At 41.7% G+C, this 24,063-nt stretch overlaps 1 protein-coding gene across 4 annotated transcripts in view; it reads left to right on the top strand.

Moving 5' to 3' along the window:
• The first annotated feature begins 5,936 nt into the window (after positions 1-5,936).
• The window catches only part of JADE3 (jade family PHD finger 3), a 65,620-nt gene continuing 47,493 nt past the window's right edge, over positions 5,937-24,063 (top strand). Inside the window, exon 1 of one of the 4 annotated variants that reach the window (XM_040056302.2) lies at positions 5,937-5,973. The gene's annotated coding sequence lies outside the window, so the exon portion shown is untranslated. Of the gene's footprint in view, positions 5,974-7,324; positions 7,366-7,467; positions 7,547-24,063 lie in introns of those variants that run through there. The other 3 variants (XM_040056301.2, XM_058419429.1, XM_040056303.2) reach the window with 3 other exon arrangements.

Raw genomic sequence — 24,063 nt, 5'->3', positions numbered from 1 at the left:
AAAAAAAATGAACTCTGGATTCTGAAGACTTTTTAAAATTATAGTATAGTGAAAAACAATTGCATTATAGTAGGCATAAAAACTGATTTCCATGTTTAAACAGGGAAATATCTTGAAATAGATATTCCTAGCTAGTCGAAAATAAGCATTAACTCTCTAGGCATTCATCCTCTGAAAAAGGTGATTTTTTTGACAGCAGGGATTTTTCCTCAGAGATGGTGGTGCTTATAGTAGTAAAATTGTTAATTTAGAAAGCAGGTCCTTTTAATATCTGAAAACCAATAAAATCCTCCTGAAAACAGGTGAACATTTAATAAATTTCCAAACATGGCTTTAAACTGGTCAGAAATGTGACTCTTTCAAGCAGAGAAGGTCTAGGGTAACTCTCACTAAGCATAAATATTTGGGAAGAACATAAAGTACTGTATCAATACAATTGTATTTTGAATATATTGAGTAAAATTGTGAAGCTTTAAAGTATCAAAGCTTTTGGTTTGCCTTTAGCTATTATTGTACAATTTTACAGTTTAAAAACCATCTTGTTACCCCATTTGGATCCAAGTTGCCTAATAATCTTTTTTTCTAATGTAGTATCTGCATCATAGAAAGCTGCCCTTAAGTATTTTCACCATTTTTACGAATCACATCTTCAAATATGCACATGAAGAAGTATCTGTGCCCCAGTTGCTAGAGGATCACCCACTTTCTTTTGGCATATCTAATATACATGCATTTTTTACATTGACTTTAATCCACATACCAGGCTGCACTTACGTAACTTGGGCAGATTTTTATCAATTCCATAAAGCAGCCTTAACCTTTTATTACAAAATATATGCTTAAGTCATTCTGACTAATAAGGGGGGAAAAAGCTTTACTGACTTAAGCATGAGTAAAACTCTGAAGCTGAATATTTTCTTATTTAAATGCTGGCTTTTAAGTGTTTAGGTTTTATTAATACAGAATTCAGTGTTTTGCACAAATTTAAATCAGCGTTGATAATAGTATCTTGTAAAAGATGTTGATTTCACAGGCTATTTTCCTAAAAAATTAATGTAGGACATAGTGAAATAAATCTTTTAACACCTAGGAGCAGCCTAGTTGCCTGCCTGAGTAGTTCCTAAACTCTAGGTCTTCTGCTATCAAGTTCCTTTTTGACTCATTGGGACCTTTGTTCCATTTCTTTTGTGAATTAATGCATAAGCCTCTTGAATCCACGAGAGTGACACAGGGCTTTGGAGGTCTGCAGGAACAGCTCTTCCAAGCCGTGTTTAAATCTGACCTAAATCATGTGAATTCTGGTCCAACAGTTTCAAAAGCTGAATAAGTGCCGATTGCAAGTATTGTCTCTAGCATCCATGGATTTGAGTGGGATGGTGCAACTGGCTGTAGCACTTTCTGAAGCTGCATGCTGTAGTAGTGCATTTTGCTGCTGTATATGTTGGAAGGCAGCTAGCTCTGGGAGTCCACCCCATTCCCTGGGCATTGACTGCAGAGCTTGCAGTCTGAGCTATAGTAATTTGCTGAGGACAACAATTTCTGGAAAGTAATCATTTGCTGTACTGCCATCCTGGAGGTTTTTCTTAAAGCTGTCTGTTCTGAGTTCTGTCTCTCAACACAACCATCTACATATGGCAAAACTTTGCAAATATCAAACCTGGTAGAAACAGAATGTGCAGGAGGATTAACTGAATGACTGGGAGTCATGGAGCGTTAACAGTCCAGACATTAATATCTTGGTGTCCAGTTTGATAGAAAAATGCTTTTTACTGCTTTCATCTCTTCAGAATACCCAGCTGCCATAAGACTGTTGCTGGTAATGTTTGTGGTCAGAGTCTTCCTGAGACACATGTAGTCATCACTGCTTCTGAGTAAGAGAGAAGAAAAGGAGAGGGAAGTGAGAGAAGCTTTTAAAAAAGCTCTGAAGTTTTCTGAGTACATAAATAAAAATGTGCAACTGTTCTTTTTTTTTTTTTTTTTGCATTTAGTGATTTTTTTTTTTAATGTATTTAGTGTATATAGCCCAGCTATGTACAATTTCATGGCCAGAGTATCTGAGTACTTTCCCAGAATGTATATTGAGCAATGTGACCAGCATCTGTCAAGTATAAGTCATCCTCTTTCCAATTGCTCAAGGCTTTAAAATTGCCAGTGCTGTAAGGGTCTAGGAGATCTTTCAAATATGTGTGGATTTTCCTTATATCCTTTTGCTAAAACAGCTGTAGAAAGTTCGTCCTTCAAACAGGTAAAGTTGATAGATAGGAAATTACAGTGATGTTAAAAGGCTCTAGAACCGTGTTTAAATGAATGTTTGTCTGATGTTCCCAAACTGCAAAGGTTGAAAGCAATGTGCTACTGTAGGTTCTACCCAAATGATGAGGCTAAATTTAAGGCAAAGCACCTCTGCAGTACGGGGAGCTCAAAGGACTGTGTCTAGATGACAGTGGTATGTATCTCTCTGCTTTTCCAACTTCATTTTAGCACAAGTATTGTGGTAGTAAAGTTGCAGTTCATAGAGTCATGTGAGAGTCTACACTTTAATTTTTAGGGACCTTTTGTCATAGGGAAGAAAACTTGGAAAGTTTGGGTTTGTTTATTTTGGTTTTTTGTTTGTTTGTTTTTTCTTTCCTGTTTAAGCCAATAAACTCATGTGCCTCAAAAATAAAAATAAGAAAAAATTAAACCTTTTGGGGGATATGGAAAGGTGGGGTGACCACAGAGCTCTGATTTCTGGGCACTGAAAGGAACAGCAGCCCTACTGTCCCCTGCTTACATGGATGCTGTCTGCTGTGCTGAGATTTCCCCCAAACTGATGTACATCACCAGAGAAGCAGCTAACTTTCCAGGTCTTTTAGGCAATTTTATTTCCTCACTAATACAAGTGTAAGATGTATTATTTGATTCTTTTTTTGTTAGGTACTTACTTCCATGCATTTAAGGTACAGAGCTATAATACTAATCCGTTTTGAAAGCGACTGGTAGCTGTCTCCATTCTGTGCTACTGTCTTAGAAGGAGAAAGATAAATCAAAGATCTCCCTAAGCACAGAACTTTGAACTTGTCAGATTCTGGGAAGTGAAGCTGGCACATTTTGCTCTTGAGAGAGTAAATGGTTCATGATTGTGAAAGTACTATTTTTATTTTATTTTTTGTCTGAATGTGCTGATCTTTTTATGAAGGGAGATCCCCCCCCAATTTCTGAAGTCCCTCCACAAAAAAAACCAAAAAACCAACCAACCAACCAAAAAACCCACACCAAAACACTTCAGGGGCCTTTTTTTATAGGGTCCTGGAGATAAAATGGAAGGCCTGTACTATGACCTGGGGGCATCTTTTGATAGCTGCCCCAACAAGTACTAAAGGATTGGATTCAGGGTTTCAAGACTTATTTTTTGGAATCCCTGAGTGTTCTTTGCTTCTATGTCTACTAGTGAGTATCAGCAACATTTTTAGTCATAAGGGTTTAAAGATGGCTAGCCATCCTTATTTGAAATTCTGCTTTGCATTTTTTTCCACAGAAGGATGAAAGTCTCTCCACAGTCATAATAAATGATCTTGTTTTCAGGTGCATGTTTGTGCTTTATGGTAACAATTCAATAATTTTGCTCACTGTGAAAGGAAAATAAAGGAGTTAAGCTTTTCTGTCTCTTGCCAGTAACTGCCAATGCTTGCTCTGGTTTCAAGGACATTGTATCAAGGTTTCATCAATGGTATCTGCTCTGCTGATGAAGGAAGTTGTATGCAGCAACTACGGATTTCAAAGAAAAGTGGCATATCAGCCTTTGGTACCTGTATATTTCTTTTGTCAGAGTCAACTAGAATTGCTGGCCATGGAGGCTTCTATGTGCAGGTTGGGAATGACACAAACACATGGAGGTAAGGGTTTGAATTAACTCACAAGGCCTTTCCAATGCTTATTTCCCAACTACTTCTCTGTGATGTATTTGTTGTCTTTTTCTCCTCTGGCATCTGATCAGTGATAGCAGATGCAGTATAAAAAAATTCTTGTTGTTGTTGAAATTTGCTGGAGCACTTCTAGGTATTTCAGTTAGAGGTGCTTCTTTTGTGGCTCAGTTTCATGTTAAACTCTGCATGACTGTCTTCTCAAACATTAACCAATACTTCCGTGCAACTTTCTTAATATCCTAATCACAGGCAGCTTTTATACAGCTGAGTTAGGACTTGGTTCAACATGGGTATGGTATATATGCATACATTATTTTACCCTGATCATACCTCTTCTAGTTTCCAGATTATTCTGCCCTTGAGGAGACTTCCTGTTTGTGCTACATTTTATCAACATGTTAACATCTGGCTTTGTAAATTCCTTATATTCTCTAGGTGCGTAAGAACATCTGTAGTTCATCCTTTTGACAGCAAATGTAGAAACTGTGTTGCATGTCTTTAAAAAGAACAGAAGTGTACAATCTGCTTCCTATTCATTCATCTTGCTTGGTGTTCCTTTAGAAATACACAGTGAATGTAAAGCATTTATTGAAATTGGTAGCCCCACAAACTTTCTAATACAGATTTTCCTATGTCATTTTTTCTTTTGGCTATGAGCCCACCCACACTTGTGGATTTACTATAGAATTAGAAGCTTGGATGTCATTTTCTCATGACATGTGACAGCCAGTGTAGGGAGGTGTATGTGATTCCAGACACGGGAAATAAAGATAGCTGCTAAACACCTTTCCTGGGCTGGGCTGCATCTGCTCCTGATGAGGTCATTCATATATAAAGTAATCTGGCAGGAAACTTCTTGTAGGGATGTTTCCTTCACTGATGGGAATATATATTCTTTATTGTCCTTCAGAATGATGGATACTTAAACACTATATGTGTGTGTGTATGTATATATATATATACATATATATACACTCTACTAAGCAGGTTTATGGTTTATGTTTAGTTTAACTCAATCAGACTTTATTTTTTTTGTGACTAGAAAACAGGTCTGTAGTACATGAACTCAGTTTTATCACTCTGAATTCCTTCATTTGCGTCTTAAAATCTCTTGTCTTAAATTCAATATTGACCACCCTGCTGCCTGGTCTGCCTGGTTTGATATAGAAGATTCCACAAGTGGCAGTGGCAGGGTCAGCATTCTTGGTGTTTAACTTGACATTGTGGTTTCCTGAAGCTGCTCAGAGTGCTTTTCTGGCAGGTAAATGAACTGAAGGCAAATGAGGTGATTGCTGGTGTGTGAAGGAAGTCATACGTGTCAGCACTGCTGTTTAGTTGTGGTCTAACTGCATTTGTAGAAAGCCTCATATAACACTCAGGAATTCATATGAACCAATTATTCCAAAGAAACAAGACTATTTGTTTTCATTTTGCAGCAGGTAGTAGATGCATGGAAGTCCTTGCCAGCAGTGATTTACAGTCAGAAGCCTACAAGAATTCAGTGAGAGCTGACTTGGACAAGTACTCGGAGAAGTGATTCGTTGAGGGTTACTAAGCAGATGCTCCACATACTGCTTGCGAAATGTGATTAAGTACTTGGAGGCTTGGAGAGTACTCAGGGGAAGTATCTTTCTGTGGATGGCCACATGGGCCAAGAGGAAGTCAGTGTGAGGTGCCCTTGACTCGGTAGAGCAGGTGGGAGGCTAGACTGAGCTAGATGGAACATTTGGCTGAAACAGTGCCTCCTTTCTTATGATCTGTTTCTCTTCATCTTTCGGCTGCTGTCAGGAAACACTGTAGAAATGCAGCTCAAGCATGCCAAACTACTCTTTCCATGCTCGCTGCTTATCTCTTCCTTTTTCTCCTTTGTACTTATTACAATTTTGCTGTTTCTTCTCTGTGCCTGACCTCAAGAGAAGGCCTGGACCCCAGAGTCCCCAGGCTCCATTTCTTTCTCTGCCAAGTTTCCATAGCCTTTCCATGCCTCAGTTACTGTGTGCATGACAAAATGGGGCTGCAGCAGATGAAGGATGATCTCCAGCTAAGACTCTTTGCAGCAGTCCTTCTGGTAAGGAAGACAGAAAGGGTTTCCATAGGGTTTGATGCAAATGATACTTGGTCATAGCAGTATGGGAAATGAGTACGGGTGTGGGTTGTAACAATGGAGGTTTGCTGAATTTTTGCCACTGTTTCCTTTATTCTAATGCTTCCTTCTGTGCTTTCCATCTAATGTTGTTTCAATGTCATGGGCTGACTGATTAACACTGATAGCTGGCTAAAAGCTGCCCTAAGGTAAACTTTATACTCATTATTTTACAAATTGTGCCACTTAGGCAGTAAGTTTCCAGTTTAATGCCGGACTGGGCTGAGATGGGTGCACTGCGTCCTCAGAAGCTGCAGGAAGGTAAGAGGGATGTGGTGATGAGCTTGGCCACCTCTGCCCCTGACACCAGCTACCCAGTCCAAAGCTGAGCCTCGGTAGAAAGTAACTTCAGGGATGCAGACCAGGCATCGCCCCTTGGCTCATCTTCTGAACTGGCAAAGGGAAAAGTAACACACAGGAGTGGCGGGAGCCAGCTCCTGTCTCTCACCTGGTTTCAGGTATGGTTCTCTCCCCTCCAGCCCCTGACACCCACTGGAAGGGCTGAAACTGTGACCTTCCCTTCCTGCCCCTTCACAGAATCACAGAATGAATTAGGCACTGAGTGCCATGTCCAGTCTTCTCTTAAACACCTCCAGGGACCGTGACTGCACCGCTTCCCTGGGCAGCCCATTCCAATATCTAACCGTCCTTTCTGTGGAAAAATTCTTCCTCACGTCCAACCTGAACCACCCGTCATAGTTTTAGATTATGCCCTCTTGTCCTGTCGCTGGTTGCCTGGGAGAAGACGTGGACCCCCACCTGGCTACAGCCTCCTTTCGTAGTTATAGAAAGCGGTAAGGTCACCCCTGAGCCTCCTCTTCTCCAGGCTGAACAACCCCAGCTCCCTCAGGCGCTCCTCACAGGACGTGCGCTCCACACCTTCACCAGACCCGTTGCCCTTCTTCCTTCCCCGCCGTCCGCTTCCCGCTCGCCCTCCGGGCGGGGGGCGGCTCTGCCGGCGCAGCTGGCAGGAAGGCCCGGCGCGGGCAGGGAGGGAAGGGGAAGAGGCGGGGCCTGGAGCCCAGCAGTGTCAATAATACAATAGGGCTCTTGTGCGGCCGCCGCCGCCGGAGGAGGAGCGGGCCGGGCTGCGGGCGCGCCGAGCAGCCGGCACGCAGGGCGGGAGCCGCCGCCGGCCACGGGCCCGGGCGGGCGGGCGGGGGCGATGCGCGCCGGCGCGGGACGGCACCAGCAGCACCCGCAGCAGGAACCGCCGCCGCGGCGGGAGCGCCAGCCCTGACGGCCGCGGCCGCCCACGGCAGCGAGCAGGGCAGAAGGAGGAGGCGGCGGCGCGCCGGGCCGGGCCGGCGGCGGGAGGTGAGCGCGGCCCGGGCTGCCCGCATGGAGGCGGGGCGGGGGGCGGGCGCCGGGGCCGCCGCGCCGGGCCTGTGCGGGGGAGGCGCCGGGCCTGCGGCGGCGGCGTTTGGCGCCAAGGCCGGGCAGGAGGGAGGAGGAGGAGGAAGCGGCGGCGAGCGCGCAGAGGCGGCGGGCGTCGCGGGTACGTGGGGCACCGGCGGAGAGCGCGCGGAGCCGCGCCGGGGGCGGCGGGCAGCCCGTCCGGCGTGGGCGCCGCGGCCCCGGCCGCGTCCGGAGGGAAAAGTTGCCGCGGCTCCGGAGCCGGGCGGGCGCTGCGTCCGCGGGGGGCGGCAGGGGCCGGGCGACCCCCGGCCGAGCGCCCTTTTGTTCGCCGCAGCCCGGAGAGGCGGCGACCCGGCGGTGCCCGAGCCGGCGGGGCCCTGCGGAGCGCGGCTGGGCGTGGCTGGCGGGCGGGCGGGCAGACAGACAGACAGACAGCCGGGCGCTTGTCCTCCGCCGAGCACCGCTCCGCCGGTATGTCGAGGAACTTGCTAGAACTGAGTTTGACAATGAAGCGCTAGCGCAGCCCTCCCGCCTGCCTGGCCGCGCCGCCAAGGTAAGTTTTTTCCTGAGCGGCGGGGGCGGATGGCGCCTCAGTGCCCCCTGTGCCTGTAGGCAGAGGAGCGGCAGGGTCCCGACTTCACTTCTCCGGATCAAACCTTCCTCTCTCGCATGGTGTTTTCCTTAATGCTGTTCATCTTTCTGCAAAGGCATGGCTTCCGCGACCGGTATCGTTAGCGGCTGGAGATGTAGAAAAAGTATCACTTGCGAATAATAATGGGGTGATGAATGGGAGAATTTGCTACAGGGCACCCTAAAATACATCTTAACAGGCAAATGAACGCCACTTTTTTCTGTCTTTTAACTGGAGTTATTTGTAGTTACTTGAGGAGTTCAGCTATTGTTTGCAAATTGTTATAATGAGTAGCTATGTATTTTTATTAAAATAGCACTAAATTTGTGCTGTACTTCAAAGCTCTATTTTTTTTTCACGTTTGGGAGAAAAGGGATGCTGAAGACAATATTCAAGTGTGGTTAGAAAACCTTCAATTACTACACACTAGATACTGTGTAGAAAGCTGTTGTGCCTCCCTATTAATGTAAAAGAAAGAGCCTTTGCACGAAAACTGAAAGATTTAGAGGAATGTATTCTGTCCTGGTGTTTGCAAGATGCTTAATCAGCAGCCGATTTTTTACATCAGGTTGGTGCTTGTTGTGGGCTGTTCTGTAGAGCATCTTGAGCACGCCTGCTCATCTCTACACAGTGAGACCGCATCTTAGTGATGGTTAGAGAGCTTGGAAATGTGAGAGCCTTAGGCCGGAAAGGTCGACCTGGATGAAGGCACGTTTGCATAACTTTCAAGCTTTCCGCAGAGCTCCTAAAGGAGACATCAGGAAAGTCTTTACCTGGCACTTGCCAATGGGAGAAAATGCAGTTTGAAGTCTCTTTATTAAAGAATGTACCTTTTCAAAGTAGAAGCAAATTAGTACTTTTAGGATCTAAAGTTTGTGTTGTTTTGTTTTTGTTTTTGAACTGAACTTCTGACCTCTTTTCAGACTAGACGTGACATGCCCTGTTTTTATTGCAGTGAAGAGGAGAAGAAAGCTTTATTTGCTAAACTTGGACTTTAGATGCAGTAAAAGTAATCAAAATAGCAGAACTGTTTCTGTTACCTGTCCCGGCTTTGATGTTTCCTCTTTCTGGGTTCCTTTTACAGAACAAGCCTCCCTCCTCCAGAGGGAAAAAAATCCTCTGAGTTGGGCTTGACTGTAGGTCTTTTTTTGTTATATTTGCATTACGTACATGTAGCAGATACCCGCAAAGGTTTGCTAGAGAACTGATCTAGGAACATATGCAGTGGCATTTATTGGCAAGGATGCATGTTCATTTGGGATCTCATTAAAACCATGAAAATCCACAGTGAGTGTAAGAGCCTGGGATAGATAGAGAGATCTCAGTGTAGTGTTAGAAAAAGCCCAGCTGTTTTTTTTCTTTGTGTTTCTGTGGACCTCCCCTCAGGAGCAGAAAATCAGGAAGTTTGTGTTTGGGATTTATTGGGATACCTGGGGTTGTTGTGGGCTTGTTATTTTGATTTTTAGGATATACATACTTTTCATAGACCTGGATGATTTGCTTATGGAGAAGAATTTATGTGATGTCTTCTTATCTACTGTTGAGTATTATTTGTACCTGTACAGTTTTATATGTATGTATGCGTGGGCAGAGACACGTGTGCATGGTCACTGTAGTAGCTACCACGTGCTAAATGCTGTAGAGCATTTCCCCCAAGAGCTTGCTGCAGCTGGCCTGGGAGATGTCCTGACTAGTGACCTAAGCTCCTGGCTAGTGTGTTGGCAAGTGTCCAAGGCTATGGTGAAAATGGCTGGATTTGTTAGACCTGATGGGGAGAAGTGAGGCTAAACCCTGTACAAGCTGACTTGAGTTTGAAACACTCCTACAGTGCTCCCTGTGATCTATTTAGGTAGCTTGTTTCAATTTTTGTGATTAATTTCTGACCATTGTGCCACAGTGGGTAAGAAGCAGGGCATAGTGCCTGAATATTTTTGGTTTGCTTGGTAAGACACAGGATGCATCTGGAGAAGGAATGTGCACCCATTTCTGTAGTGCATCTTTTATCATCTGTGGATGGAAATGTCACGTAATCATCTGTTTCTGTGGTTTGTCTTTCTCCTTTAGTCCCTAGAAGTCTCCTTCAGAAGCTGGTATGTGCTTTGGGGGGCTATTACGTGAGTGGGCTTGTTGGTGCAGTGGTATGCCCGCTCTTCAGAAAATACCAGGCAATTTGATAGCAAAAAATGTTGTATTAAACCGAAATTTAAAAGTTAATATTCTATTAAGCATAGGTATCATTTTCTCAATGGATTTTATAATCAAAAATTTACTGTTTTGTCTAGATCAGTGGTAGTGTTGTGGTTTGGTTGGTGACTTCTTTCATTATGGGCAGAAATGGACAGAGCCAAAACTTGCTGTTTGCACATGCTACTTAATCTCTTCCACAATTTTTGTGGGAGCTATAGCTAAGAGGACTCAGGGACTTTTGAATTTTGTGGAGAGGGGAACCTCTGAAATTGTGTGGTGTTTCTCTTTTCTGAAGATTAGAAGTGCCTATAACACTCCAGGCTTCATGTAATTGGAGACATAAATACAATTTTTGCATACTTTACTTAAAATGGAAACTAACAAGTTAATAATAGCTCTTATCAGGGGTATTTATGTAATGGAAGCCAACAGATGCTGTTTGCATCTTGAAGAGCTGATGTACAAAATGTTATGTCAAGGCCCTGGCAGGTTTTGTGCTGGCGGAGACTGGGTCAGGTGGGAGTGAGAGATGCTGGAGATCTGGAGGACTTTATGGCAGCTCTGAAAAGTGAGATGACTGTATGAAATTTTGCATTTTAGCACATAGCTTATTTTAATCTAATTCTGCTAATAAAAATAACAGAGATTTGATTTAAGAATTGATTTCTTTTATATTTATTCATGTTAAATGATCAATTACACCTGTCACTTTAAATGTACTTTCCTTTATGCTATGTTCTAGCTACAGCTGCACGTCTGATGTTCAGTAATCCCTAAAAACTGTGTCTATAGATAGTATTTTTATTGATACTTCAACTTATTTTGACTACAAGAAGGTATCTGGCAAATTCATTTCAGAAATGTAATGTGACGAACCGGGTGTTGCCTTCTGTAGAAAGATGCCGATGTAATTACCCAGCACCTCCCTATTTCCCTGTTCACTCCTTCATATTCATTTGCTTCCAAGTTACCCTTTTCTAGATGACGTCTGAACTTTTCCAACATTGAATATCTTGTTTCAGTGTGTAGGAGATCAAGAATTTGGGGATTAGAGCAGTCTGGGATGCGTGATCTAGGACCCAAGGAAAGCTCCTGCATTTATAGAGCTATAATGCAGGTTTTAAATAATGGATTTTTGGATTTAAAGAATGGAAGAGACCCCGAGCTGTGAGCATGACTGCGGAGGCTTCGCTGGCACTTGCTTAGTCGCCCTCTTCAGAGAAGCGGGAGAAGGTGGGAGGATAAGCTCGTGACTGCTGATGCTATTTGTTATAACTTTCTCCTGGATTAAATACTGGGATGCTCGCCTTAGCTTGTTAAACTGAAAACTTTGCAGTGCTTTTCTTCTTCAGAGTACACCTGTTACAGCATTAGATCAAAGAGCTGTGTTTCTTGATTATTGAATTGAATGGTGAACATATCGTGTCATTAATGCCTCTTTGTGTTTTAATTAGAGCTCTAGGAGATGCTAAAAAACAGGTTTATACACATGCCTGACTGGTTGCTAAACTGAATATGCTTTTCACACAGTCTTGAAGGAATTATGTATTATTTTGCTAATCTACTGTTCTGGGCTTCCCCCAGCCCCCTTTCTTTACTTTTTCCTTTTAGCCCACCTTGCTCTAAAAAGTTCTTGCTTGAATATTGTCTGTCTTATCTGTTTAAAGCTCCTGACTGTTGATAGCCTTTGCTGGTGAAAGGCTCAGGCTCTTGCTCATGTCCTAGAGAGGAGTTTCATGCCTGCACAAGTGGTTTGGTGCATAGCAAGTCCAACAGCTTCCAAGGGTTAGTGCAGTGCCGTGGGTGAGCAGAGGCTGGGATGCTGGAGATCCGCCAAAGGGAGAGGTGATACCCCACACACAAGGTGCTGCAAAGGGAAACAACTGACCAGGAACATTTACTGGAAGTAGTTAATTTTGTGTGACTGTGTTATGAAGAATTTTCCAAGTTGTGTTTTATATTTTCATGTAGTTCTTGTTTTGGAATATGCTGTTGGGTTGATGACAGAATAGTGAGAGAGCTGCATAGGAGAAGCTGTGCCTGCATAGTGCTATATAGTTTATCACGTAATATTGAATGACTGAAATTCTTCAAATCTGTGGATTTACTACAAGTGTTAAACAAGGGTTACAGTAGCATGGCTGTTTACAAGCCCTTGAAAACCATAACTAAACTATGATTTTTCATTCCTACCACTTAGAAATGTAAGTCTTGCTTTAACAGACCAGACAGTTTTTAAATAATGCTTCCTCCACAGACCATGGTGTTATTGAGTAAATTATTACTTTTAGTGTGCAAATATTTAAATCTTACGCTACGTATCAAGTATAGCAGAATAAAATGGTGGTATTTTCTATCTGCTGACATGTCAGAAAACCTGACATCTTGAACCGCTGGATATAAAAGTGTATAGGAGAAATGAATACCCTATCAAGAGAGGAAACAAATGTCCCTAGTGGGAGTCCTTGTGTTGTTTAATTCTCTTTATTTGTTCTGCTTTTAACTGCTTGTATTTATTTAATATTCTCTCAGTGTTAATTTGCAGGCTTTGATATCAAAGTGGCTGTAGAGGACCTATTACAGGAAATAGTGCCCGTGTTTCTGCCCAGGTTTTGGCTTTAATGAAAAAACAAGCCAACCAAAGACCTAGTGGAGGTGAAATATTCAGTATGTGAGTGCGTTACAGACACACAGGAAAATGTTATGCTCAGCAATTAGCTGGCCAGGAGGAGCCTGAGAGGTAGGACTGATACCACTCCCACTTCTATTAATACTTGGATAGAAAGAGCAGAAGTAAAGTGGTGCTCCTCTTCCTGCTTTCATACTAATTGACTCTTCCCAGCAGGAAAATAGTGACTGAAATAGTGGTAACGAGTGATTACTCTGCAGTGCAATGTAAACTTAGATGTTAGATGTTGTTTGATACGAGGGAGGAAAAAAACGCTCATTTCAAGCACAGGTAGCAGCTTTTTATGTTAGTTTTTATTTTATTTTATTATTATTTAATTTTTGGGGTTTTTTTTCTGAATTGCTGACTGGAGCTCAGAAAAAGGAAGGGGTACTGGTTGACAGTGTTGCTGCTGCACTTTGATATCGTTAACCTTGTTTGTGGGAGTTTTAGCAACTCTTCTGCTTGGGCTTAATTCAAGAGCAGTTGTGTTCTTTTACAAAAGTCGAATTGCCTGTCATTTAAGTAATTGAAAGGGAGATGCTTAAACCTGATAATGAAGTTACAGTCTTCCTTACGGTAACAATGTAATCATTTCCATTGTAGCATGAAATGAACAATCTTAAGAAGTAAGTGAAGCATTTTGCTTGACAAATTTGAACTTGCAGCTCTGCAGCAGAATCTGCCAAGAGTGAGAGAGGAACCAAAAGCTGATCTTAATACAAGGTGCACGTTTATGAGCAACAATATTGTAATGGCTATTGGCATACCTAGGAAGTATAACAGGTACTAACTTTCTTCACTTTCTTTGGTTAGTGCTTGTTGAGTTTTTTGGGCCAAAAAAGAAAAAGCTGAAAAAACCCAGTGGGATTAAATAATTCCATATTTTTATATAAATAGAAATGATGCAAAATTATTTTGCATACCTTTTGCAACCGGTATCCATAAATTCAGGTGGTTTCATTTTGATTCTTGTAGTTTTGTACTTTTTAATGTATCATACTATAATTTCATGGGATATTTTATGAAAATTGTGAAAGCTGTTCTTTATTCAGGTATTTTTTCAGATGCCTAAGTTTGCTGAAGTTAGTAGTAAACATATTTTTGATCCAAATACTTAGGTATGCAGCTAGTGTACAAAGAGTTTACTTAAAATGGCAACTGAATGAGATTTTGCAGGTGACTGGCAGGTTACATTCATGCGTGTTTCTGCAGTTTTGATGGAGATCTGACTTGCCTTATTTGGTTGTATACACCTATACAGAGACAGAATATCTGTGGTATAACACTGTAGAAAATGGGACTCTGCTCTGAGCTCCGTGAAAGAGGAGGTTAAATTTTGTTTCAGTACTTAATATTCTTAAGTAGTTTTTCCTCTGTTGCTTAAAACTGAATACATATGGATCTGATGCATGATGTTTTTATTTTTCTTCCTCTGTAAATGCCATAAAACTTCACAAGGTGGGGCATAAGTTATTAGAAAGCTTACACTCCTGCCAATCAGCTCAGTATCAGTCAGAGCCCTGTGATTCCCAATTACGTGGATTAATCTGGCTTAAGTGCTGTCTTAGATCCTTTGGCATCTTCTATGTACTTGTTCTAGATTTTCAGAAGCCTCTATATGTAGCAACAAACAGGGATGTGCATTAATTTAGCTTACTGAAATCTAGTAGCTTTTGCAGGTGCCATTCTCTTTTTTAGATTATTGAACTACTTTTTTTTCTGTGTTCATGTCTGTGTGCTTGACTTCTACATTTCAATCAGTCCATTTTTGAAGTATGAATGGGTTAACAGTGGAAAAAGGAGTCTGAAGAAACTTAGAAAAGGGAAAAAGTAAAGCCTCAATTGCAGATGAGAACTTGAACATGATTTGTAGTTCTTACTTAGCTCTCTCAGCCATCCATGCCTTTGCAGTCTCCCTTTGGCTGTGCTTTATTCTTTTTGACTTAACTTTCCAACATTTTCCTTATTATTGGCAAAAACAGTGTTTCCAATGAATGTCTCACATTCTTCTTGGGACCCGATAAATCATCTAGGTAAAATTAAATTTCTCTCCTGTACCAGACTACAGAAGTATGGACTTCCAGATTATTTGCAGTCACCCTGAAAGTATTTTGGCAGACTTGTTGGTTTGGTTTTCTTTTGGTGTAAGTTTGCTCAGTCTGATAAAGGGGGCCTTTTCCTTCATCAGTGGGTTGGTTTTTTTTTTTTTGTTTTTTTGTTTTTTTTTGTTTTTTTTTTTTGTGAGGTTTTATTTTTCATGACTGGTACATTTGTGGGGGTTTGCATATGTGTATGTACAAAATCATCATGCACTGCCAATTCAAGTTGTATTTTTAAAAATTCATTAAAAGAAGCGTTTGTGGTATAAAACTTTTTTCCCGGTGAATGCTGATATTGGTGTGATGGTTATTTAGCTAGTGTTTAACAAAATGCCCTTCTGTGTTATGCCTTTACATGGGTAAATTTTGCTTGGTTAAGGAAGTTAAATCTGTATGTTTGACTTTAACACAGATCAGCAATTGTATTTACTTTGGTACAGATAGTAAGAGAGCTTCAAAACAGACTTGCTTTTATATAGGGAGGAGTTGCTAGAAAAAGTGAGACAGTGGCAAAGCATGAGTTTAGTGGAGTAACTTTTAAAACATTTAAATGCATCCTGGTTACTTGTATCAAACCCTTTTTAGCCATTTGCTACTCTATGATAATTTCTCTGTCAAAATGCTTTCTTTTCTTTTCCCCTTTAAATAATTTTAGCGAATCTATTCTAAGGTCATTCTATCAAAGAGGTCAACTTTCCTAACAGCTTGAAGGTGTTGCTCTGGTGTAGTGATCCAACTGGTCATGTACCCCTAATTCTGAAGTGGCATTAGTCTCAGCCTTTGCACAAGGGCTGTACAAGTTGAGCCAGCTTCACTCCTGTACCAGATTCCTTTGGCCATAACTAAGCGTCTTAGATCTATCTTTCAGAGGTTTTAATGTCACAGTAGGGTACATTGTACCTATTTGTGGTCTCTTCTAGGTACATAGGGATTTAATCAGTCAGAATTGTGGATTTAACTGCAGGATGGCAGCTCTCAAAGGAGAAGCAGCTCATCTCCTTTGTGTACTTCTGCTTTTGAGCTTTCCAGGTCTGGCAGGATTATAGAGGTTTTTGTGCTTCAGGTAAGCAGAAGTAATGTAAAACTCTAAGGGAGCAAACTTATTAAGGCAAGTTTTCTCTTTTATGTTTCTTTTTTTTTTAATGCCAGTGTATTGTGAAGGGCAGTGTTACCTGCTGTCCTTCTTGGAATTGGTGGAAGCCCCTCCATGATGATGTGGGTGGGAGACTATCCAAGTCTAGTTTTCTCCCTTGTTAAACAATATCAGAAGTTTTGCCTCCAGAAAGGTTACAGCTTTGTATAGCGGAAGTGTTAGGTTAATAAACTATGAGAAATCAGAAAGGTCTAAGTATTTTAGAAAAGTCTATTAAAGGTTTTTCCTTTTGACAGTAAGTTTTTCTGACAGTGGGTGCTTTAAAAAAAGAATAGTTTTCTTGCATTACAACTTGGTCTTGCAATCCCCCGTCTTTCCCCAATATATTTGCATTAGAAGATTTTAAGAAGAAATAAACTGAGTTTTGTCATTTAGGAATTCTGCTCACAAATTCATCAGATAAATGTTTTGCTAATTTCTGGCTTTATTTTGGTGGTGGCTTTAATTCCCATTGACTCCACCAAGATCAAATTTTCCCTGCTTCATTCTCAGAGCTTGTCATGTGTTTTGTCCGAGTGAGAAATGACTTTGGAAAAGGATTGACACAAGTTTCTCCTTCATAGCAGTAAAAAATACGAAAAAACCCATCACAGCCCTTTCCAACCATTTAAGATCATCTTCAAGGAAGAGGGCATATTTGGTTGCTGCTATGGGATTTGCAGCCACAGAGGCTGAAGCTGATGAAGTCTTGTTTACTATGTTTTAGCGTCTGTTGCTTCATTAATCATCATTTGATTGTACTCCAAGCCTTGTGTTTTTGCGGTCTAAGTGCAAAGCTTGGGTGCTTTATTTATTTATGCAGTTTCTTTGCAGGATAAGGTGACAGTTTGGATGCTGGTGTGATGTCTGACCATGAAAGAACAGAGAAGCTTTCCTTATGAAAAATCACAAATACCGATGACCCAGGTTTCATAAAGGATGTCCAAAGTACTTTAAATCACTCTGATAATCAAATGAAGTTAACACTGTTACCTTTTTCTTGCCCCCTTTTTTTTCTTCTGGGAGCTGTCATTCGGTTAAATACTTACTAAATGGTTTTATTGTGAGGTGAGCTGTTTATGAGGGTTATTTTTCTGTGGCCACTGAGACTCCCTTATGGGACAGGAATATTCAGTATATCTACACTACTCTTTACTCAAATCCCACATAGCCGGAGCAGTTGAAGAAACTAGAAAGAGTGTGCTCTGTAGCCTTTCTGAATCCCTGTGTTGTACACTGGTGAGCATAACTTAATGTATCTAGAAAAGGAGACAAAACCTTTGCTTGCTGTCATCCAGTTGTGCGATAACTTTCCTCCTGTAATCCAGGCATAAATTATTCTCAATCTTTTTGTTTGTAGTTTCCTTTTTTTCCTTTTTGCATTGACTAGGATTGGAACAGCCTCATTTGCTGTGTAAAAGTGGATGGTGGTTTGAGTGAGGAGCTCCTCCTGGCACACCCTAGCAACTGGTGGTTGGTCATCCTGCAAGTAAATGGTTGAAGCAAAATATCACAACATAGATAAGAAATGCTTACACAGAATGATGTTCTGGTGAAGTGATGGGAATGACCATAGATGCTTAAGTGCTGTAGGTAGGCAGCAGTAGTTGTGCAATGGAAAGGGTTTGAGGAGAAGGGAGAAAGTGCTGGGGCAGACTCTTGGTGGACAGGAGAGGAGGGCTGGGAAAATGAGGTGAAAACTAAGGACAGCCTTTGCAGATGTGGCAATTGCTGACACATTATGGGATGCCAAATTTGATGCCTGAAGAGTGCATGTGAGGAGAGGAGGAGGAAAGGTCCAAGCATGTATCTGGTTCCTGAAGGTATCCATTTACAGGACTGCAAATCAGTAATTGAATCTGTGAGAAGAGAGATTTCTGGCATCATTCCCTATTTGGTGTGTGAGCTGGCTGTCCTGAACATGCTGGGCACTTTGAATCCCACTGTAAAGACCTTTCCACTTGCTGCATGGGGAGTTAAAACCTTGTGGGGTTTGCTGTTTCTTGTTCCAGAGCTCTAGCTTGAAGACATTAAAGTGTACAGTTTGGTATTACTTTGGTCCCAAATTTAAATATGTCCCTTTATATTTTATATTGTCATTGTGTGGAGGATCCGCACACTGCTTTTAGTATTTGTGACTCTTGTGAGTGTGGTGGGGTCATGGGACTTGCTGTGGAGAATATGGAAGTGGCATAGCTGTGCCATCAGAAAAATAACATCTGTTATCTTTAGAAGTTCTCACACTTAAATAGTTTTATTTTTTATTTTAAAATCTCCACTAAAGGTTCCTAACTGTGTACAAATATAGTTGTATATTAAATAATAGAATTTGGCTGTGGGAAAAGATGTTTCTTGGTAATCTAGATTATTGCTTCTGAAATGTTTGTCTGAACCTCCCTTCAGAAAACAGCATGGAACAGCACTGCCATCACTCAGGTACAGGAGATGCACACAGGCACATCTCTTTAGTACAGGAGGTACAAGTCGAATGAAGTGAGTTGATACTTAAAGTCCAGCTGGCCAGCGTGTGGCTGTGGTTAACAGCAGGACATGTAATATTCTCCTTCCTCAAGAACTGCATCTATTTTATTTTGCTCCAGATCCTCCTAGCTTGTTTTTGCTACTCTGTGGCTCATAGACTTGTTTTTAAGTTCCTGGTAGTAGGTAGTGCCAAAATACTTTTGTTGTTTCTGCCTGTACCCCACTGTGGATCAGGAAGCCTCCTGCCAGTCTTTTTTTTTTTTTTTTTCAATGTTTTTATCTCAGTTTAGATCTTGTACTGCAGCATTCTGCCTCATGCTCCTGTATTCTCCTTCTGCTACATTCCTCTACTCCGTTGAGGTGCATCCTGCTGCAGGGAATAACCCCACTCTTCAGGGAGATGCATCCTGCACCAGGCTGAAGTAACACATCTCAATATTTCATCCTGAAAAAGAGGAAGAGAGATCTGAGCTGCTGTGCACTGACTGTGCTTGCATCCAGCTGTACACCATAGCATCTGTCAGGGATATCTATATCTATCTATCTCCCCCAGTCTCTGATGTAGGGAAGAGACATTGAATGGTGGGATAGCTACCTGGAATTGCTTTGCCCTCGCTAGCATGTAGTGATACACATGAGTTCTGTGGAGTAGCTGATGCACAGTACTTGCTGCTCCACAGCACAGTGTCTGTATGGTGAGGTGCAGTCCTCAGCGCAGACAGTCCCAACAAACCACTTTGTGCAGTGCTCTTTATAAAGTCCCATTTATTGTTGCCTTGCCCTCCAGCTGGGTTGAGAAGAGCTGAACTCTGTGGAGCATGTTGTGTTGGCAGTGCAGCAACCAGCACTCTTGTCCAATCTTTGTTTAAACGTCAAGAGCTGCAGCCTTCAGTCCTCCCCTGGGGACATGGGTCAGCAGTTCTGACTCTCAGGATGTTTCCTTAATGCTAAGCCTAAGCTTTTTTTTGTTTTTTTTCTTGAATTTATCCCATTACATTCCATCTCTTACAGACCCAGGCTTTTGTTTGACTAATTCTAATCTCCTACCTGTATATGAAGAATGTAAACAAGTTTGCATCTTAAAGTAGGTGTTTATGTTGATCTTAATAGCTTCTCCCTGTAGGGGCAGATTTTTCAGCCTGACTCAGTTTTTTGCATGTATATGTTACTTACGTTGTGTAACAATTATTTTCAAGTAATCGATAAGATGTTTTGAGTGTTTTGCAGAAAGGTTGGCACTACACACAAGCTAAATAACTGCTGTGTTGGGTCACCATCTGAGTGCCTGGGGCCCTGGACTTCAGAGCTTTTCATAAAATGTCTTGATGTTACTTGCTGTATGAAACCTATCCTTCTAGACATCCTGCTGCATTGTTTGTCTGAAAGTGGGGTAAGCCACTGTGGGAAATTGTTTTTCCAGCAAGTTTTAATTGGTTGCTGGGAATTACTAAATCACTGGCTGTTATTAAGAATCGGCTTGTTGCTGCGTAAAGGTGTCATGAAATAGTTTTGTGATAGTGGAAAGAACTGAAGGTACTAGAGAGTTGGGGGTTTTACTAAATGCTTTCAGTGTCTGTGATCTACCTTAAGGCGAGATGGGCTATTTTTAGATTTTTACAATGAAATTGTGAATTTATACTGAATTACTTTGTTGGCTAAACCAGTGTGGAAGAGAAAAATCAAGAAGCTGCAGAGTACTCACTATAGTCAGGACTGTTTAGAAACTTGTGAAGAAGAATAAACAACAAATCAGTTTATTACACGCAAAAATCCAACACTGTTTGCTACAAAGACTTTGTAGGGATTTTACAAGACTTAAAGCTTACTGACTCTTTCTTTTCTACCTTTAATCCCTGTAGGATAAGTATTGCCTGGAAATAGCTCTTCAGTTAAATATGATGGATACTGTTTTGGTATTTGGATACTTGTTCTGTTATGATTTTTTCAGAACCATAAAGGAAAGAGTACCATTACCTTCCTGTTTCATACTGTATTTATAATCTCAAAACCTATTGGCCTTATTTCTTTTGCTGTCTTGGTAGTATTAAATTTTTCATCTGCCTTTTGTAAGAGGTCTGTGTGATGTTTACTGGTAGTCCATGGGGAGCTGTCTGTATGTGCTAGATATCTGAAACAGTCTGTAAAAACCCCAGGAAATTATAAAATTATTTTCTAATACCTTTCCCACCTAAGCAGTGTTATATCCCTGGGATTGTTTATGGAGGAGATGGGAAGCAACACAAGAGACCAGCTTTCTAATTTAGTTTTGCAACTTTGAATTAGTGAGGTAGGAATTGCATAGCAAATGATGTAAGTTATCAGGCAATCCATATTGTCAGAAGCTAGCTAAGGAAGAATGAATTAGCTGAAATGCTCGCAGGAATGTTTGTAGCTTCTGAGAAAACTGAGAGGATAATTGCTAATTAGTTTCAAAGAAGACAGGTGAATTAATATTTGCAATTAATGATGTGGGTGAAGGAATGAGGACTCTTTTCATTCAATACCTGAATCAAGCTGAGTGGAGCAGCATGTGTGCTTGAGAAGATGCTTTGAACTCAGAGGTACTTTGACAGATTGGAGAAGGAGTCTGAAAGGAGGGGTTGGATGGGGCTGAGCAGGGCATGGAGGGGCAGCTCTGTGGCATAAAGGTTTGGCTGCGTGCCTGCAGGCTGGGAGCAGTGGGCCCCAGCAGCAGTAACTGCTCACAGCCAGGACTTGAGACAACGGTCACGCTGTTGCAAAAGCAAATGCGCTGGAGTTTATATGTAGGATTGTTGTCTGCAACTCGTGACCGTAAAGGATATTTTTTCTGTCAAAAGAGAATAGCGTTTTCTGCGTAAGGAAGGATTCAGATAGGAGACTTTGTCCAGGACATCACGACTTCATACTGTTTTAGTGTGCCAGCCCTGGAAAAGGTGGTGGAAGGCAGAAACTGGAAGTATCAGAAATGTAGAAGACGTGTCCTATAAGCAGAGCGTGAAAGAACTGGGTTTTATTCAGTCTGGAGAAAAGATAGGGACCTACTGACAAGAGAGTTAAGTTAGCGTTCAAACTGTGTCAAGAAGAAAGAGATGAAATCGTCAGGGTCCAGTGCTGGGAGAGACCTGGTAAAGGCTTGAGCAGCATGGGGAAGAGTGTGCTTAAAGTGCTGGGACAAACTTGCTGGCAGTAAGGGTTAGCGCAGTGTAGAAGGGGCTCCCCTGGAGAGGCTGAGGAGCCTCTGTTATGCAGAGTCTGAGTTCTTGGTCCTACCTGGCTGTCCTTTTCCAGCACCCTGGCAGGTCTTTTTTCTGTGACCATCTCTGTTTTTGCAAATGGCAGTGCCGTGTGGGATGGTTGACAAGAAAAGCATGAAGCTCTATTTTCAACCAGTCCAATTCTTGTTTTGGTGGCTTGGCTGTTGGTAAGCACTGTGGTAAATTACAGAGAGAATGATAGTATAACAGTAGTGATAACTACCAAAATAGATCTGTGTTCCAAGTGGCCTTCTGTTGTTTTAAGTTGTATTTTAAGAAATAAATCTTTCTGATGCTTTTTTCCCTGGTGACGCTTAGTTTTCAGGGAGTATTTATGAAAAGGTACTGTGCATTTCTAAGTTTGTTTTCTATGTCTACACTGTCCGTTAGTTCCTATTTTTTTTTCCTGTTTCTTCATGCCACAGTTTCTGTTTCTGGCCTATTACTTTTTCAGATGCACCTGGAAAGTAGGGGTTAATCTGTTGGCAGTCTGGGTGGGAGAGGGTGAACATCTTCTGTGCATTCTTTACCCTGCTTCTGAACTTGCTCTCAGGGAGGTTAGCATTCTTCCTTTTTTTGTTTGTTTGTTTTGTTTTAATCTATTGGAGAAGAACCCCATGATAATTAATTTAAGGTGACTTAATTTAGTATTTCTCAATCAATATGTTAAGACATCTTTTAAAGCTTTTAAAACAAGGAGGGGGAAATAGTATTTTGTGGGGGAAACTGTATTTTTCATCCCATTTTGTATATTTGTTTTTGGTTGTGAAATAAGTAAAGTTGGGGCTGAAGATTGTGACTGTATACTGTAAGGATTAGAGGGAAAAAAAATTGTAGCTGAACCTTCCAGTACTTCAGAGTTCATCTTGGCATTTGACTGAGCAAATAAATGTGTTTTTAATGAAGAGTTCAAAAATATATTAGTTTTGTGGTTCAGCTGGGAGGCAAAAGCTGTGGTTTTGTTCACACTTAAAAGTTGTAGGCTGTGTTGCATTTTAATGATGCCATTTGAGCTGCCACAACTGGGGCTTCGCTTGTGTTTCTATGGAAAACTTATATTAAACAGGTTCAATTGGGACATTAAGGAATTATCCCATAATGAAATATGTCATAAGAAAAATTCATTCAGAGTCATGTTTGGGAAATGCAGCCATCCATTTATTAATTATTTACTTATTTTCTTCACTTGCCCTCCCTCCTCCAGTGCATTTTGTGGGTGAGGCTCTTGGCATTTCTTAGCTGGAGGGTAGAGGCAGAGCACCAGGACGGGTAGTGCCAGGCAGAGCAGCTGTTAAAGGCAGCCCCTCTGGTCACCCCCACTCCCAGTGTGCCACGTGTTTCTGCTGCCCCTGAGCTGGGTCCCTCTGGATGGGTCCCTCTGGAGGCTCCTGTACGGACCCTGTGGGTTGCTTCGGGCCATCTGTGTGGTGGTGGTGGTGGTGGCAGAGTGTGTCTGCTTATCTCAAGTTAAAAACCCGACCCACGTAGTGTGATTCATGTTTCAGCAACCTTGGCTCTGGTACTGCTTTGATCTACAGATCTTCTTGTTTGCTCAAAGTTAATTGTTTCATGTGGGGTATAGCCAGAGAATGTCAGGAAGATGGGAAGAGGAACTTAGGAAGATTTAAAAAAAAAAAAGCAAAACAAACCCCCAAACCAACCAAGCACCTCTGCTGCACCGCCCCCAAAAAATCCACCACCACCAACAAACACGCCAAAAACAAAAAAAACCAAACACCCCACCAAACATACAAACACAAAAAATGCCCAAAAATTAAACCTTAAATCAAAGAGAATTAGTAGAGCCAAAACTTCAAAATTTTGCATAGTCAGTGTACAGGAGCTGCAATATGTTATGTGTTCCCCTTCTCTTCCCCACCCCCCAGATTGTAAGGAAATGTTTTCCTTTGATGCCACAGCCTAAGTTGAGCAACAATAGTTGTAATAAGTAATGGGATGTGTGCCACTCCTCAGTGGATGGGTGGTTGTATCTATTTCATGTACTCCAGATGGGTGGAGGAGCGCAGATGTTAGTGTATGGTGCTGACACTTCGGCCAGAAACTGCCTTGTTTCAGTTAGGAAAACACTGTCATATCCCCTTTCTTAATTCTTTTTCTTCTGGCAGAGTATGCAGTTATCGCTTCCTTGGTTTTTACTTGCATTTTTGCTCACTAATACTTTCTTCCACAGTTCATAGCTGTCCTGTTTTTGTTAACTT

Source organism: Hirundo rustica, chromosome 2, assembly GCF_015227805.2.
Source record: "Hirundo rustica isolate bHirRus1 chromosome 2, bHirRus1.pri.v3, whole genome shotgun sequence".
In the NCBI taxonomy this organism is placed as follows: Eukaryota; Metazoa; Chordata; class Aves; order Passeriformes; family Hirundinidae; genus Hirundo; species Hirundo rustica.
This window is presented reverse-complemented; position numbering and strand designations above follow the sequence as displayed.